We start from the raw sequence: 16,207 nt of genomic DNA, 5'->3' as shown, positions 1-16,207 counted from the left end.
TCCTAGATTATCTGATACTTCCATAGTTACAGTTAATGTAAACAGAAATTTACTAAGTCCCACATTTACATCAAGGTCATATTCTGGTAGTGTAAGTGAGGTAGCCTTAGTTGGTACAAGTGTGGCTACAGTTACAGCAACAGATCTTGATGATATGGTAAGTATATTATAGTACTCCTCAACTTTTATTTTTGATCAAAATCTAAACCATAATCATTGAATGCACTGTTGAATTATGTTACGAATACAAATTGCAATCAACTTTTTGACAGTAGGATGCTAATTATGAAATTCATTAAAAAATATTAAATGATATCAAAATTCAGAAAAAAATAATATCTGTATGTATCCTAATTTATGGGGGGGTTGGATGGCTGAATGGTTAGCGTGCGCGCGCTGTATCATAAAGTCTGTCATTGAGTCGACTGGCGTGGTTTCGAATCCCCGGTTGTACGTGGCAAGGAGTAGGGTCGCCTGTCCAACCTCGTGGGTTTTCTCCGGGTCCTCCGGTTTCCTCCCACTGCTAAAGACCCCTACGCGCAAGCGAATTATGTTAATAAAATTAAACCATATGTTAGTCCCGAAATGACCTAGTTTGTGTCGAGTGGACGTTAAACCCCATTTCTCTCTCCTAATTTATGTGTATGTGTGGTTTAACAGTTGAGAGCGAGACTTCAAGTGATATATTGATATCTCCCTAGGGCATAAGCCTGAGTGTTGCATCAATATAGTGCGCAATGTCTTACTTGAGACCATCAAACAACTTATGATATAAACAGACACTATTCTGAACGTGCATTTCAATCTAATATTTCTTCTGGTATAAATAACGTACGATTAGCACGTTTACCGCACATTATATGAAATAATGGTACACCAACATGACGTCACATCTGTATTTTAAGTATATATATATTGTATGTATTATTTATTTTGTACTTGTATCTAACTAGAGAGAGGGTTATACATAGGCATAGCGTGTTCCTCAATCTAAATTCAGACATCTATTGAATAAAAATATTCTTTTCAAATTGAAAAGGTTTTAAATACAGATGACCGAGTCCTAATACAGACAAAAACCAAAGGCAGGTTTTTTATGCCGAAGGTCACCCAAAATATTGCAAAAAGTGACCGACAAGGAAAAATATGTTATATAGATTTGCATATTCTGCACTCTACACACCATATCCAAAATTTAAAGAATTCCATAAAAAATTGACAATATGATGGATAAGTAAAATTAAGTAAAAAGGCTCTTGTCAGTGATTAATAATACCATTTTGGTCAAAATTTCAATTATCCATAAATTGTTATGAGATTATTGAATTTTGGATATGATGTGTAGAATGTGCATCTATAACAAATATCTTTTTGCAATACTATAGGCACTATCGCTATGGACAACAGAAACTCTCTTATCGGTGATTACTTAGACCGAAATAACAAGTTGTTAATTAACGTGAATGTATCTCTACCTGAAGTTTGATCTCTAATATTTCATAAGACATATGTAAATAGAATTATTTTAAAAAAAGATTTCATCTTTATTCAAATGTATGTTAGTGGAATATCTTTCTTAAATTTTCTTAGGCACCCAACAATTTGGTACGTTACAGTATGAGCGACAATAACCAAGCTAGCTCAGAATTCTTTATGATAGATTCTGAAACTGGTATTGTTGGATTACGGAAACCTCTTAGAGAAGACAATCAACGACAATCTACATTTACAGTAAGTATTTTACATTCTCAAAACTCTTGGGTTGGGTGGGCGAATGGTTAACGCATGCTCATTGTATCAGATCTGTCATTTAGTCAACTGGCGTGGTTTCGATTCCCTGCTTGTACGTGACAAGGAGTAAGGTCGCCTGTCCAACCTTGTGGGTTTTCTCCGGGTCCTCTGGTTTCCTCCCACTGCTAAAGACCCCAACGCGCAAGCGAATTATTGAAATGAAATTGAAACATGTTGGTCTCTCTCTCTTTCACTAGGACAACAGCTCCTAAATGCATTTTGTGCAAGTGCATATCCTTTTCTGGCAAACCTGACCTTTTCCCTCTAAACCTGAGTGTGTACCGTTATGCTTTCTGTTACTTTTGCTGCACAATTCATTTCCTTTGTGTTAAGCATATTTTATTGTTCCCCACCTTTTGAAAAAGCAAGGGACTATTAAAGTGGGTCTGTCCGGTGTTACCTATAGATTTTAAAACCTGATACGAGAAACTGTGTGGTACGCCTCACCTGTAGTTTGTAACACGTAAAGAAATATAGGAATCTAATATTTAAAAAGGGAAACAAGAAGGGGGTTGGGTGGCCTATTGGTCTAACATGTGTGCTTTAGATCATAAGGTCCGTCAATAATGCAAGTGGTATGGTTTCAATTCCCAGCTTGTATGTGACAAGGAGTATGTTCTATTGTCAAGCCTAGTCATTTTTCTCCAGATCTTCAGGTTTCCTCCCACTGCTAAATACTCATTGCCGTATTATTACAGCGAGGCAATGTGCCACTTCTAATCAGCCAAAGATACCATGTTTTGAGCATGTGCTAGAGGTTGTCCATCCATAAGTTGCGGGTTTGTTATCTTATGTACAGCAACTATTTTATACATACATTAATTGTTTGATTTTAATATATATTTTATAGTTTAATGCACAAGCAAATGATCTAGGCAATCCTCAACGATCTGCTGAACCATCTCTTGTAACGATTACAGTGAATAGAAACACGGCACCACCTGTATTCTCTTTTCAACCATACTCTGTTAGTATTCCTGTTGATATGCAGACACGAACATCAGTATTCCAGACAACAGCCAGTGATGCAGATGTTGTTGTAAGTTGTTGTTGTTTGATTATATTCTTTGGAACCTTAAAACAGACGAAAATGGGTTGAACAGCACATATTAATTTAAAAATGTTCATTGTGTCTTAAATATTGGATATTCAGGAAATGAAATGAAATGAAATGGTGTTTAACGTCCTACTGTTCTGCTCCTAAACTGGACTAATGAAGACGGGCATATATGCCATACAGTGTGCTATGAGGGAAATTTTGTCCAGGCAGCGGCACTACGGCCTACTCTTATATCGAATTCCAATTGCCAAGGGATCTTTTACGTGCTTGCCAATGTGTAAACGGGACCTCAGTTTTTCGTACCATCCGAACGACTAGACAGCTGTCCTTGTCAGACCCTCTGTCTGCATCACTGACAAGGGGAAATCCACGCCGGAAAATCGGAATGAACTTTCTCGGCCAATGCAGGGATCGAACACCCGACCTCCATTGGATATCCAGGAGGCCATACTTTTATAATAAAGTAACAATAACATTATTCTATATTGATTGAAATTAACCAATATTGAATTCTAATTCGTGTTTTAATTGTCAAATGGATGAAGTGTTATGATATTGTGTTAGAGTTATATGCCCTTTTAGGTAAATGCGTCTGCTGGACATGAACATTGTTAGGCCCGTTTTCAATGTACATGTTTTTTTTGGCGAAAAAGGAGGTCTAATGCAAATGTGAAAACGCTTTCTCGGAAAATGAGCTGTCTCATGCCTAATGATATTATATTTTCTCATATTTTTTCTAGGCTCCATTCAATACATTGTCCTACACTCTTATTGGTGATGATAAAGCTCCAACATTTTTCCAAGTTAGTCCAACTAATGGTTTGATCAGTCTGGTGCCCGGCAGAAGTTTAGCTGATGATACAGACATTCTCTACACAGTAAGTTATGAAATCGTTCAATCAATGCTCAGTTGTACAAGGAACATGTCACGTTTCATATTGGTTGTACTGTAGCTGAAATGGCAAAGCGTTAGGCTTTTTTGCGAGGAACGTTCCTAAGAAGAAGAATAAGAACAAAAACAGTGATATGATTATGAAGAAATTTGTATGCGCAAATTGCTCAACCAAAAGTCTACAAAAGTGTTACATTGTGTTATGTGTTATACTACAGGGATATTTATTACTAATTTCATTTTCAGGCTCGTGTAGTGGTTCGTGATGGAGGCGATCCAAGACTTTCTGCAACAGCCACAGTAAAAATCACCGTATTACGCAATCGATTTTCACCTCAGTTTGTACCCAATGACATTATTCGTGTGACAATACCTTCAACATTACCAAGGGGATCATTTATTACTGATTTAAATGCTACAGACGCTGATACAGTGGTATGATTTTCTATTGTCTCTAGGGGGCGTTAAGTGTTTGGGGGGTCTAAAATGTTAGCATTGGATCATAAGGTTTGTCAACCCACACATGTATGTGACAAGGAGTAGGGTTGCCTGGCTAACTTCATGGGTTTTTCTCCCCTATGTGTATGTAGATTATTGAAATAAAATTGTACCATATGTTAGTCCCAACATGACCTTGTTTGTGTTGAGTGGATATGGGGATCAATACTATTCCTTGTCACAAATAACCATGGGGCTAAACATCCATGCAATACACACTATGTCGTCTTGGGATCGATATAATTAGCTTGCAGACAAGGGGGGATTCAATTGTTGGAGGAAACTTGAATAAAACACACATGGTAGACAGTTATTTTCAGTACTTCATGAGACTAAATTTAAAGCCTCACAAACCAACAGCAGACATGTTCAGGGGTTATATGTATTATATTGTATTTATTTCCATCAATAGATGTCAAGATATCACCTTTGAAATCATCGTTTGGACTTGCGAATTACTAAAAAGAAATTTTTTCAAAATGCTACAGTACCGATTGGGTGGGCAAAATGTTATATGTGTGGGCTTTAGATCATAAGGTCTGTCATTGAGTCTGGTGATGTGGTTTCACTACTCTGCTTGTAGGGTCGTCCGTCCAACCAAGAGAGTTTTTTCTGGATCCTGGGGTTTCCTTCCACTGCTAAAGACCCCTTCACGCAATCAAATTATTGAAATGAAATTGAACCACATGTTAGTCCGGAAATGACCTAGTTTGTGTCAAGTGGAAGTTAAACCCCATTTCTCTATCTCTCTCTCTAACGTCCGATTAAAACATCTAAAGTAAGATTAAGCTACCTAAAACAGGATGCAGCATCTCAATATTTAGCACATCAAGAAGGACAATGATATTCTTTCAGAATTTATGAATTTTTGCTATATAAGACTGTAAATCAACTTGTAGCGCTGTTATCTCAATTTTTATTGTTTTAAACTTTTGCAGGCTCCAGGAAGTTTATTTGATTTCTCATTGCAAACGAATGGTTTAAATGAAAACCGATTCGCCATTCATCCATCTAATGGTATCATCAACCTGCTGACGGCAATTCCCAATGATAACATCAACCTATATATGGTAGGATAACCTACAAAATTTTAAAGTCATTATATTAGAATATTTTGATTTAGTTTTATGTCGATTTGGCCTATTATTGTTTTATGTTACTTGCATAAATGTCAATGTAATGTCCATTTTACATGTAATGATATAATGCTTGGTAAACCGGAGACAACCCATGTTGTAAATATTATCATATGTAGCAAATATTACATATTTGGCCTATTATTGTTTTATGTTACTTGCATAAATGTCAATGTAATGTCCATTTTACATGTAATGATATAATGCTTGGTAAACCGGAGACAACCCATGTTGTAAATATTATCATATGTAGCAAATATTACATCTTCCGAAGTAGTATAACAGGCAACTCCCTTAATTTCCAAGCTTTATTGAAGTTTATTCATTTTTATTACAGAAATGAAATATACAAATATATGAAAAATGGAAACATACATATCTTTAATAGAAAATAGAATATGAATGCTAAGCTGTTTGATAATATGTAAAGAATACAATATTTTGAAAATGGCATCTTGTAGCTTGTAGGGAAAGAGATATTTGTAATTAATGTACATTTGTATGGAACAATAAAAAAATATTTTAAAAAACCCAACAAAATGTCATTTTGAAGCCAGTGTCATTGAACAGCTTCACAAGATGGAGTGTATGAGCTTTACAAATATATTATTTATTATTATAATTCAGGTAATTTTGTCAAATGTTCTTTTTGATTGAATTCTGATGATGTTGATATTTCTACTTTCAGATTCTAGTGAACGCCATTGATAGAGGACTCCCAGCTAGAACTGGTACCACCACTGTGATGGTGACAGTTACAAGATCTGCTGGACCATTATCATTTACTTTACCATCATATGCTCGGACGATAAGTGAAAATCAACCATTAGCACAACCTGTTATCACAACCATAGCACAACCAGGAGTGAGTACATTACTTATAGTTAAACTCAGACATTGTGGGAAAATCAGCCATTAACACAAGCTGTGAGCACAAGCTTAGCACAAACAATAGTTAGTATTCTTAAACACACATTGCAGGAGAAGTGCACAATCAGAGACAGGACAAATCATTCAGGTACACTGTACAGCTAGATTCACATTCCTATAGATGAGAAATGGTTATGGACAATTTCTGTGATCCTGGGGTGGGGGGGTTCGGGGAGTGTTAACACATGAATACCACCAGTGTAAATGGTTAACAATCATAGGTCCCCAGACAAAAAGTGTAAGATATTGAAACACATAATGGCCCCATATTCCTGAAGCAATGGCCCAAGAAATCCCTCTCTAGGCCATTGCTGGATTAGCTTCTGATACTTGCGCTTTTGAGGGAGTGTGTCTATTCTTCCCGTTCAATCAGATCTATTCCCAAGCACAGCAACATGACAGCCCTTCTTTCAATCAGGGGCCTTCCCTAAAACTTTGGACAGTTATTTGAGGTATTAAAAACGGTAAAAGTGTTGTTCGACTTAAAACAGTATTGTTTAAATTATATTCGTGCTGATAGCCTTGTTTGTCACACAATATGGTTTTCTGCACTATTCTGCTATGCACTGGTTAATTGGGCATAATAAAATTGTGAGTAATGACGTAAAGTTATGTAAACATATTTGGTCCAATTTGGAGCTCTGTTTGGTATTGTTACGCAGTTAGCTATTGGTTGTTAATCAGACTATTGGCCAGTCATAATTTAGAACAAGAATTTGTCTTCTTTACAGCAGTGAGTAGTGGGATTAGCTCTAATAAAACGAAACACTGCGAAGAGTATGTAATGGCCCTTGTGACAATAATATATACTGTGTTTCATTGACTTTTTGTTTGTATTTCAGACACCAACTTATAGTATTATTGCCCATGGTACAGCTCCAGAATATTTCCAAATTAACGCCAATACAGGTGTTATTACCATAAAGAGGGACTTAACATTAGACTCCTCTAGTTTAACTTTCTATCAGGTTAGCCATTGTTTCACATTTGAAAAAGCTTTTTCATTTTTGATTCATTGTTTCCATTACATTTAGTAATTGAACGGGAAAATAAACAGGTCACCTAGAAAAATATGGTGAGTTGGGTGGTCTAGTTGTCTAATGATTGCAACTTGGATCATTGTGTCATGCCTAGTGATTCAAGTTTTGATCCCAAGATGGTATGTGACAAGGAATGGGATGCATGTTCAGTCTCGTGGGTTTTTTCCAGGTCCTCCGGTTTCCTCCCACATCTAAAGACCTCTACACGCAAGTCATTTATTGAAATAAAATTGAACCATATATTAATTTGTCTCTCTCTATGATTATAGTCTCAGACTACTTGGAAGATATTATAATTATATTTTTATGTTTTAGTTATTAGTACAAGCAACAGCACCAGGAACCGTAACAACACAAAGAGCCCAGGCTTATGTTAATATCACTGTCACTAGAAATGAGAATTCTCCTATCTGTAGCCGCCAATCTAATGTTGTTAGCATACCGGACACAACCAGAATTGGTTCAATTTTATATACAGTTACTGCTACTGATGCAGATAATGTATGTGGTTCTCTCTAATACTACTCATATAAATATACTTGTTTTACAATTTAAAATCTGATTAAAACACAGATCCTATTTCATTTTGTTTTTTATAGTTCAAAATTTCGTTTTACTTGTCTTTAATGCACTTGGAACTGGAAGAGTTGTTACATTACCGGCGTTTTGGTTGAAGTGAGGGATTAGCCAATGAAACAGTCTGTTATGGCAACTTCTTGGCTTGCTGTGCACGGAACTGTGGGTAAACCACTAGAAACGTCAACGCTGATTGATTAATCAATGTCTGACGTCATAGGGTCAAAAGACGCTGGTATGACTTCTGACGCGACCTATCACTACAATGGGTCAGATCTTCATGTAGTGTAGTTCATCGAAAGTATAAAAGAACGAAACGATATGTAGATCTGTATTTTAATAAGATTATACGATTTACAAATTAATATAGGCAATCTGGATCTTTGATATAAGGCAACACAAATAAAATAAGTTGTTTCTCGGGCACCGCCCGCACGCAAAATTGGTTGCGCGTGCGGCCTATTTATTAGTCTTGATGAAAATAAAAAATTTGTAACGCCCGCCCGAACATCGATAAGCAAGTCATAAAAAGAATATGCCGCATGTATCTACATGCCCCATACGTGAATATCCATTCAAATGTATTAAACTGATTTAGATGCAAACGCTCATTTACGGGTCTTTTTTATTGATATCGAAAGAACCTCCATTTTTGTATCACGTGATTTTAATTACCTCCCCTTGTGAACTAGAATTTGATTTGTGTTAAACACCGAAAGTCATTGACAACAATGCAGTGTATTTCAATCATTCGATCTTAATCGGCTCATTATTGCCGGCTTCCGTCGGTCCATGTTTGAAAAAATCCTACTTATAAAACAATGAATCGTAGAACAGGTTAATTATTATAACTTGTGACTACGAATACGATACGATGATAGTCACCATACCTTAGTCAGAATCTGGGTCATTAGCACATTTAACGGTAGTTTTGATAATCCGGAAAATAATAATTGGATTACACATTTGATGGTTTTACTGACCAGTTGTTAGTTAAATTTAAATAGTCATTCGATATAAACCCCAGATAGAACACTGAATATCCTGAGAAACACACCGAATATCCTGAGAAACAGTCATTTCCCGAATCCCGATGACACGTGACATGCATTGGTTGGAATTAGGTCAATCATTATAAACCAGCGATACTAGATTTAGATCTAAGTGTCGTTTACCATGATGATTATTTTTGATACACATGCTGACAGAGGCTTATTCTTTAGAATATTGTCGTTATTGTGGACGTCTATTAATAGTCGTACGGAATTTTATTTTAAACCAATTTTAATTATGGTTGTCACCATTACCATTAGTAAGCTACATTACGTGAATTAAATATGGAAAATTATTTTCCTTTCAGTCAGTGTTCAGTGTTTGAGTAGACTTGTATGTATGTATGTATAATATATAACTGAAAGCAAAACCGTAGACGAGTAATGACTTTCTCATTAAAAAAAAAAAAAAAATACAAGGCCGCCCTCCCGCCCCAACAATTTTCAACAATAGCCAAATTTTATTTTGCACCATCCTCTAGCCAGAAATGAGGTAAAAAAAAAAATAACCAGCCCTCCCCCCCTATAGTTTCAGCTGTCAGTTGCCCGAGAAACAAGACATTTATTTTGTGTAGCCTAACATAATATTACATAATATTTATAATTGCAAACTTGTTATATTAACATGGATGGAAATCCTCATTTAAATGTATTTATATCATAAACATATGTTGACTGGCAACTCTAGCTTAATCATTTATTTGTGTAGGATGTGATAGATTACAGATTTCTAACATATGTTGACTGGCAAATCTGGTTTTATCACTTATTTGTGTAGGATGTGATAGATTACACATTTGTAACATATGTTCACTGGCAACTTTAGTTTAATCATGTGTTTATGTATTTATGTAGGATGTGATAGATTACAGAATTTTACCTGGAATAGGCTCATCAATTACAGATAGATTTATACTATATCCCCGCTCAGGTCAAATAGCTCTAAGAACTCCATTAACTGGTTCTACTGGAGTTTATCAGGTAGATGGTTTTTGTCTCTTTCTCTTCACAAATAGGGGGTTTAGGTGGTTGAATTGTCTAACCTGTGCACTTAAGATTATGAGTTCTTCCATTGAGTCAAGTCATGTGTGTTCAATCTCTTGCTTGTATGTGACTAGGAGTAGGGTTGCATGCCCAATCGCATGGGTTTTCTCTTGGTCCTTCTTCATGTCTCTTCACAACTAAAGTGTGATATATTTTTTTATTTCATTAATTCACACATGCATAGAGATATTTAACAAGGAAACTATTGTGGGAAGTAATCCGATTAATTGTCACTGGGATTGAACTCAAACCATGTATAGATGGCATACCTGTGTTCTATGATTTCCATGCCAAAACATTAATGATTATTTGGCCAATAAATGAAATAAAATAAAATGGGGTTTAACCTCCTACTGTTCTGCTCCGACTGAGCTAATGAAGATGGTGTTTAACCAATAAGACTTGACTATCGCTATATATAGGTGGGGGGTGGGGGATCTGTCGTGATGGATAGAGGTAAGGACCATCACCATCTCGTAGTTTAACAAAAATGACCTTGTTAATCTCGAAATGACTGGGGTAATGTAATTTTACGGGGCTTAAGACCGTTCATGTCATTTATATTTATATTTCAGTTCCAATTTATTGCTAGTGATCAGCAGACTCCACCCAAAACAGCCACATGTAATGTGACTATTACAGTAACTGGAGACACTGGTCCGCCTTTTTTCATAAATGAACCCTATCGTAAAGACGTACCCAGATCAGCAGCTAATGGAACTTCTATTTACAGTGTTACAGCTCGAGATAATGATTTAAGGGTGCAGTATAATCTTCTCTTAAACAAACATTATGCAAGAACTAAATCTGCCTATTGCAGGTCTTTCTGTAGGACTTAAATGTTATATAAACTATTAATTAGACATTTATTAAAACATGACAAGACCATAATCAGCTCTCAATGCTATTTATTGGATATGATTTTAAACAGATTAGAATCCGATCTTCGATGCAAGAGCTGTTCATGGTTAACCGTAAAAATGGATGATAGAGACTTTGTTTATCGTAACAACGTTACGATAATATATCTATGTTGTCTCCATTGTTTAAAGGCAGCCACGATGGATCAGTAAGTAAGGCAGTGGCTGGCTAACCTGGAGGTCCCAGGTTCAATCCGACATTGTTTCCCTTTGTCAGTGTTGTAGACTCTGGCAAGGAACAGTGTCTATAGTTGTTGGATGGGATGAAAAATGGAGGCACTGTGTACAGATGGAATTCAAAATAAGAACAGGCTCTACCATCACTGTCCATGCAATATTTCCCCCATAATACACTACATGGCATATGCCCGTTTTCATTAGCCCGGTTGGAGCAGAAAAGTTAGATGTTAAACCCCATTTCATTTTATTTCATTTCCACTGTCAACAAAGAAATGTTTTGTTGCTTCATATATAGTTGCTAGCTATTTGAACTCAACATGTAATAAATAATATAATGAACATGTATGCATGTATAAAGGATCATGAGGTAGGGTATATTCACTGTGATGTAACATGTATAATGGAACGATGTTATGCATGAGGCAAGGTATATTTACTGTGATATATAATGGAATTGTGTTGTGCATGAGGCAGCGTAGATTTACATGTGATGTAACATGTATAATGGAACTTTGTTATGCATGAGGCAAGGTATATTTAATGTGATATATAATGGAGTTGTGTTGTGCATGAGGCAGCGTAGATTTACTGTGATGTAACATGTATAATTGAACGTGGTTGTGCATGAGGCAGGGATTTGTTATAGCTAACTACTTGTTATTGTATTTTTAGGGAACAATACAATATGAAGTTATTGGAGATGGTGTGGCACCTGCTTTCTTCCGATTGGATCAGACTTCAGGAATCATCACTATGTATGATATCAATGCACTTCTGTTTGATAGATATTCATCATATAATGTAAGTATAATGCTTAATTCAGTGGAGTGGAAAAAGGGGGACAGAGGGTGCAACGGCCTCAAGTATCCATTCAAAGTGTGAAATTAATTTTAATATACTTAATTTGAATAAGAAGTTTATTTCATTTATTCTGATAAATTTGAAATGTCTTCTCTTTTCACATTTCTCAGTATTAAGCCCTACGAGTCTTGTGTGATTGCCCCGGGCATCCCTAAACCTTAGTCTATTTACCTTTTATTAAGAGACTCATATTCATAAAATATCGGTACTAGATAATTAAACTGTCCCAGCTGACAATCCAAATGACACCATTTTCTCTTGATAATCTAAAAATCAGTAATTGTCAAATTTGAAGTTCTTCAAAATATAACTTTTCTTGAAAATGAAAAAGATGGTAGTAACGTTAAAAACATTCTGCCATATACATGTGAATGTTCTGTAAAAACTGCAATTTTAACGGACCAGGGAGAAGTTTTTACAAACCACATAAAACCAGAAAAGAAACTGAAATTGGTGTGGGCTTATGATTATTTACGGGTTGTAACACAATATGTTTTACCTTTTTTTTAAAGCTCAATGTGGTTGCATATGACTCAGTTTACCCAAATGCTCGGGCAACAGCTACTGTAACCCTCAGTGTAAACAGAAATCCTTCAGGACCAACGTTCAATCCACGAAATTATGCCAAGACAATTCCAGAATCTTATGAACTCGGAAGAGAAGTTCTTAGTGTGTTTGCAACTGATCAAGATGGGGTAAGAAAAAAAAATCAAATGCAAAAAGAATTTAAGACTTTTTACAAGTAGATCCAGATTTACACATAACTAAAACAATTAGATTAACTTTTATTTTTATCACAGATAAATGAGAATAAAGAAATATTACTGTCTGAACGTTCTGGTTAAGAGTTATTTATTAGCTGCAGAGGCTAAAGTTAATATCAGATTGACTTTAAATTTATATAAAGTGTTAAAGGCCATGAGACGAAAAAGCCCTATTGATTTTCAGCGATTTCCGATAATCACTGCCAGAGTTATGGCCCTTGATCACTTCAAAAAATCTTCTTTACGCTCTAAGGCCAAAGTTAATATCCGATTGACGAAGAAGCCTATTGATTTTCAGTTATGGCCCTTGATCACATTGAAAAATCTTGTGGACACTCTAGAGGCTAAAGTTGATATCCGATTGTCTTTAAATTTATACACAGTGTTTGAGGTCATGAGATGAAGAATCCTATTGATTTTCAACGATTTCTAATAATTACTGCCAAAGTTATGGTCCTTGATCACTTGGAAAAATCTTGTGACGCTCTAGAGGCTAAAGTTATCACCCGATTGACTTCAGATTGATACACAGAGTTTAAGATCGTGAGACGAAAAAGTATATTGATTTTCAGTGAATTTTTATGACCTGAACAGCTAAATCCATGATATTAAAAGTTTTGTATACTAAACGTTAGCATGGGGCAGAACTTTATAAATTTTGATGGTTTTCTTATAATTACTTCATGAGTTGTTACTCTTAATCAGATTTTAGTGTATTATAAATGTTTCATTACCGGAAAAAGTAAAAATATGCGACAACACTTGTTGACTGCCCGGATGATTTAGCTGCTGTGGGACTATGTTTCGTTGCCTGGCAATCTATTTTTAATGATTACTGACAAATCGGCATTTACCAGAACTGGTATTTTAAATTAAACGTCAGAACTGAATGCTGATTGCCATTTTGATATCTTACCATGTATTCACAGTAGAATTTACATATGTATGTTATCATATCATATAAATACCTCAAAAAATAAATCTCTGATTGTCTCATCTCTAAATAATTTTGGCTCACTTATTCTTCATATATTAAATTGTTTTTTTGTTTTTTTTTAGGATGTGTTATTTTATGAAATACTTGGTGATAATCGAGCTCTTGAGTACTATTTCATCAATAGTAGAACTGGAGTTATCTCCCTCAAGAAAGTATTGACAACTGGCACACAAAGAACAGACAGGGTAGGATATGACAAAATACATGCTATATATCTATACATTATCTATCTTCACAGCAGCAAACAGCGTAATTGCTGCTCTATATATATACTTGTGAATGTCTTCCGTCCTTTTGCAGTTGGTGGCAATTAAAATTTGGGGTATAAGGGCAGCTCAATCTGGAGAGTGACATAGGCCTTGTGGTGGTGCACTCCCACTACTGGTTTCACAACAATCTTTTAAGGAAGTGTCGGAGGGCTCTACCCCTGCAATGCCGAGTAAACAGCCAGTAAATTGTATTTTCATATGTGTTTCATATATTGATAATTTCAGTCAAATTACGTCATTCTGAGCGATGTTAGGGCTGTTTGGAAAAATAGCAGAGTCTTGATTATCATTGCTACCGTTTTTACAATAGTAAACAGTCCTGATTATCCATTTTTTAATTAAATCATATTTAAATCTGTTGAAAATATAGAGCATCTGGTGGTATCAAGAGTTGATTATGGTCTCGACAAGTTAATACATGTCTTATTAATAATGTATGTAACCTTTTGACCATAAAGAAAGACCTGCAATAGGCAGATTTAGCCAGCACAATGCATCTTTTAAGTTACTTTTTCCAAACATTTAAACTTCTAACAGTGATAAAAAGCATAGTATTTATCATAATTTGTATGTTGAAATATTCATATCCGAACATTACAATAATGATTTATTTTAACATACATTATGCAAGAGCTAAATCTGCCAATTGCAGGTCTTTCTTTAGGCCTGAAATGTTATCTAAATTATTAATTAGACATTAATTAACTTATCCAGACCATAATCAACTCTTGATGTCATCGCTAGCATGTGATATTTACTGGATTAGAACCTGAATAAATCAAAAAATGGACAATTGAGACTATGTTTTTTATCGTACCGACTTTAGTAATGATGATCAAGGCTAGGCCCAAAATTGAATCGCTGAATTCTCGGTTCAGAGTGGATCAATTTGACTGAAATTTTCAGCATATTCCATTTACATTATCTAGTTTTTAACTATTATAGTGAGAACTACCAGCTCTTTATCTAATCCCCCATAATGTATCTTTAACATTCAGATTACCATTCGAGTGCGTGATCAAAATGTACCAGAATTGAGTGATACAGTATTTGCTGATATTATTATTACTCGCGATTCAGCTCCTCCAGAATTTATCAATGCACCATACACTGCTAATATTTTTGAAAGAACACAAGTAAATTCCAATGTTGTCAGTACCACAGCTGTAGACACTGATAGAGTGGTAAGTAATAATTTATTTTCAATCTTATATACATGTCCTCGGAAGGGAGTTAGATGCTGGCTTTGTAACTAGGAGGTCTTGAGTTCGGTCTAGGTGTTGACAGAGAAAGTTTCAATTGTCAGCGGTGCAGGACGGAGACCCTGGCAAAGACAGTGTCTAATTAGTCAGATAATGCGAAAACTGAGGTCCTGTGTACACATGGCCGTACACGTAAAAGAAACTTTGACAGTTATAATTGGAAGTAAGTGTAGGCTGTAGCACCTGGGCAAATTTTCCTCATAGAACGTTATCCCAGTCAGTGCAGAAAAGTAAGAAATTAAACCCCATATCATCTCATTTCCAGATTAATATAATTTTTAATATCAAATTTATATAATTTTTAATATCAAATTTATATAATTTCTAATATCAAATTTATATAATTTCTATATTAAATTTAATAGAAATTCTATTATCAAATTTAATAGAAATTCTGATATCAAATTTAATAGAAATTCTAATATCAAATTTAATAGAAATTTCTGATATCACATTTAATAGAACAAATTGGTATCAAATTTAATAAGAATTCTGGTTACAAATTTGACAGAAATTCCAGCGATATCATAGAATTACACATAAATTTGATAGAATTTTGAGTATCAATTACACATGAATTTGATAGAATTTCTAGTATCAATTTCTATAGAAATCTAATTATGGTATAGATTGTCTAATATCAAATTTAATAGAGACTCTAATTTTAAATTGCGTTGTATAAAACCGAATGATTTTATTACAGGGTGAAATAAGGTATGAAATAGTAGGTCAATATCCAGCTCCTGCTTTCTTTAGTATTAATTCTAATGGTTTGATTAGTCTGGCTAGAAGTGTCAGTCTGGATAGTCTTAAAACAACAATCTATCAGGTAAAATAACATTTATTTTATTATTCCTCACAACACTCATTTGTCACGATTATGCTTTTAAGATGTCTTTCTGAATATAAGACTTGCATAAAGTATTTAAGTTGGG

At 35.0% G+C, this 16,207-nt stretch overlaps 3 long non-coding RNA genes across 3 annotated transcripts; all 3 read left to right on the top strand.

Moving 5' to 3' along the window:
* Positions 1–4,173, top strand: LOC130010654 (uncharacterized). The gene is made up of 5 exons (XR_008785912.1): positions 1–157; positions 1,591–1,731; positions 2,642–2,830; positions 3,592–3,729; positions 3,990–4,173. It is a non-coding gene; the product is annotated as an uncharacterized LOC130010654 (long non-coding RNA).
* A 1,012-nt stretch (positions 4,174–5,185) lies between these two features.
* LOC130010659 (uncharacterized) lies at positions 5,186–7,827 on the top strand. Its single transcript, XR_008785917.1, has 4 exons — positions 5,186–5,311; positions 6,066–6,242; positions 7,150–7,275; positions 7,663–7,827. It is a non-coding gene; the product is annotated as an uncharacterized LOC130010659 (long non-coding RNA).
* Positions 7,828–11,641: 3,814 nt separating this feature from the next.
* On the top strand, positions 11,642–15,142 carry LOC130010657 (uncharacterized). Its single transcript, XR_008785915.1, has 4 exons — positions 11,642–11,920; positions 12,493–12,675; positions 13,804–13,926; positions 15,009–15,142. It is a non-coding gene; the product is annotated as an uncharacterized LOC130010657 (long non-coding RNA).
* Positions 15,143–16,207: the final 1,065 nt, after the last annotated feature.

Source organism: Patella vulgata, chromosome 2 (assembly GCF_932274485.2).
Source record: "Patella vulgata chromosome 2, xgPatVulg1.2, whole genome shotgun sequence".
NCBI classification, from domain to species: Eukaryota; Metazoa; Mollusca; class Gastropoda; family Patellidae; genus Patella; species Patella vulgata.
The sequence above is the reverse complement of the archived record's forward strand: the minus strand, read 5'-3'. Positions and strand labels throughout refer to the sequence as shown.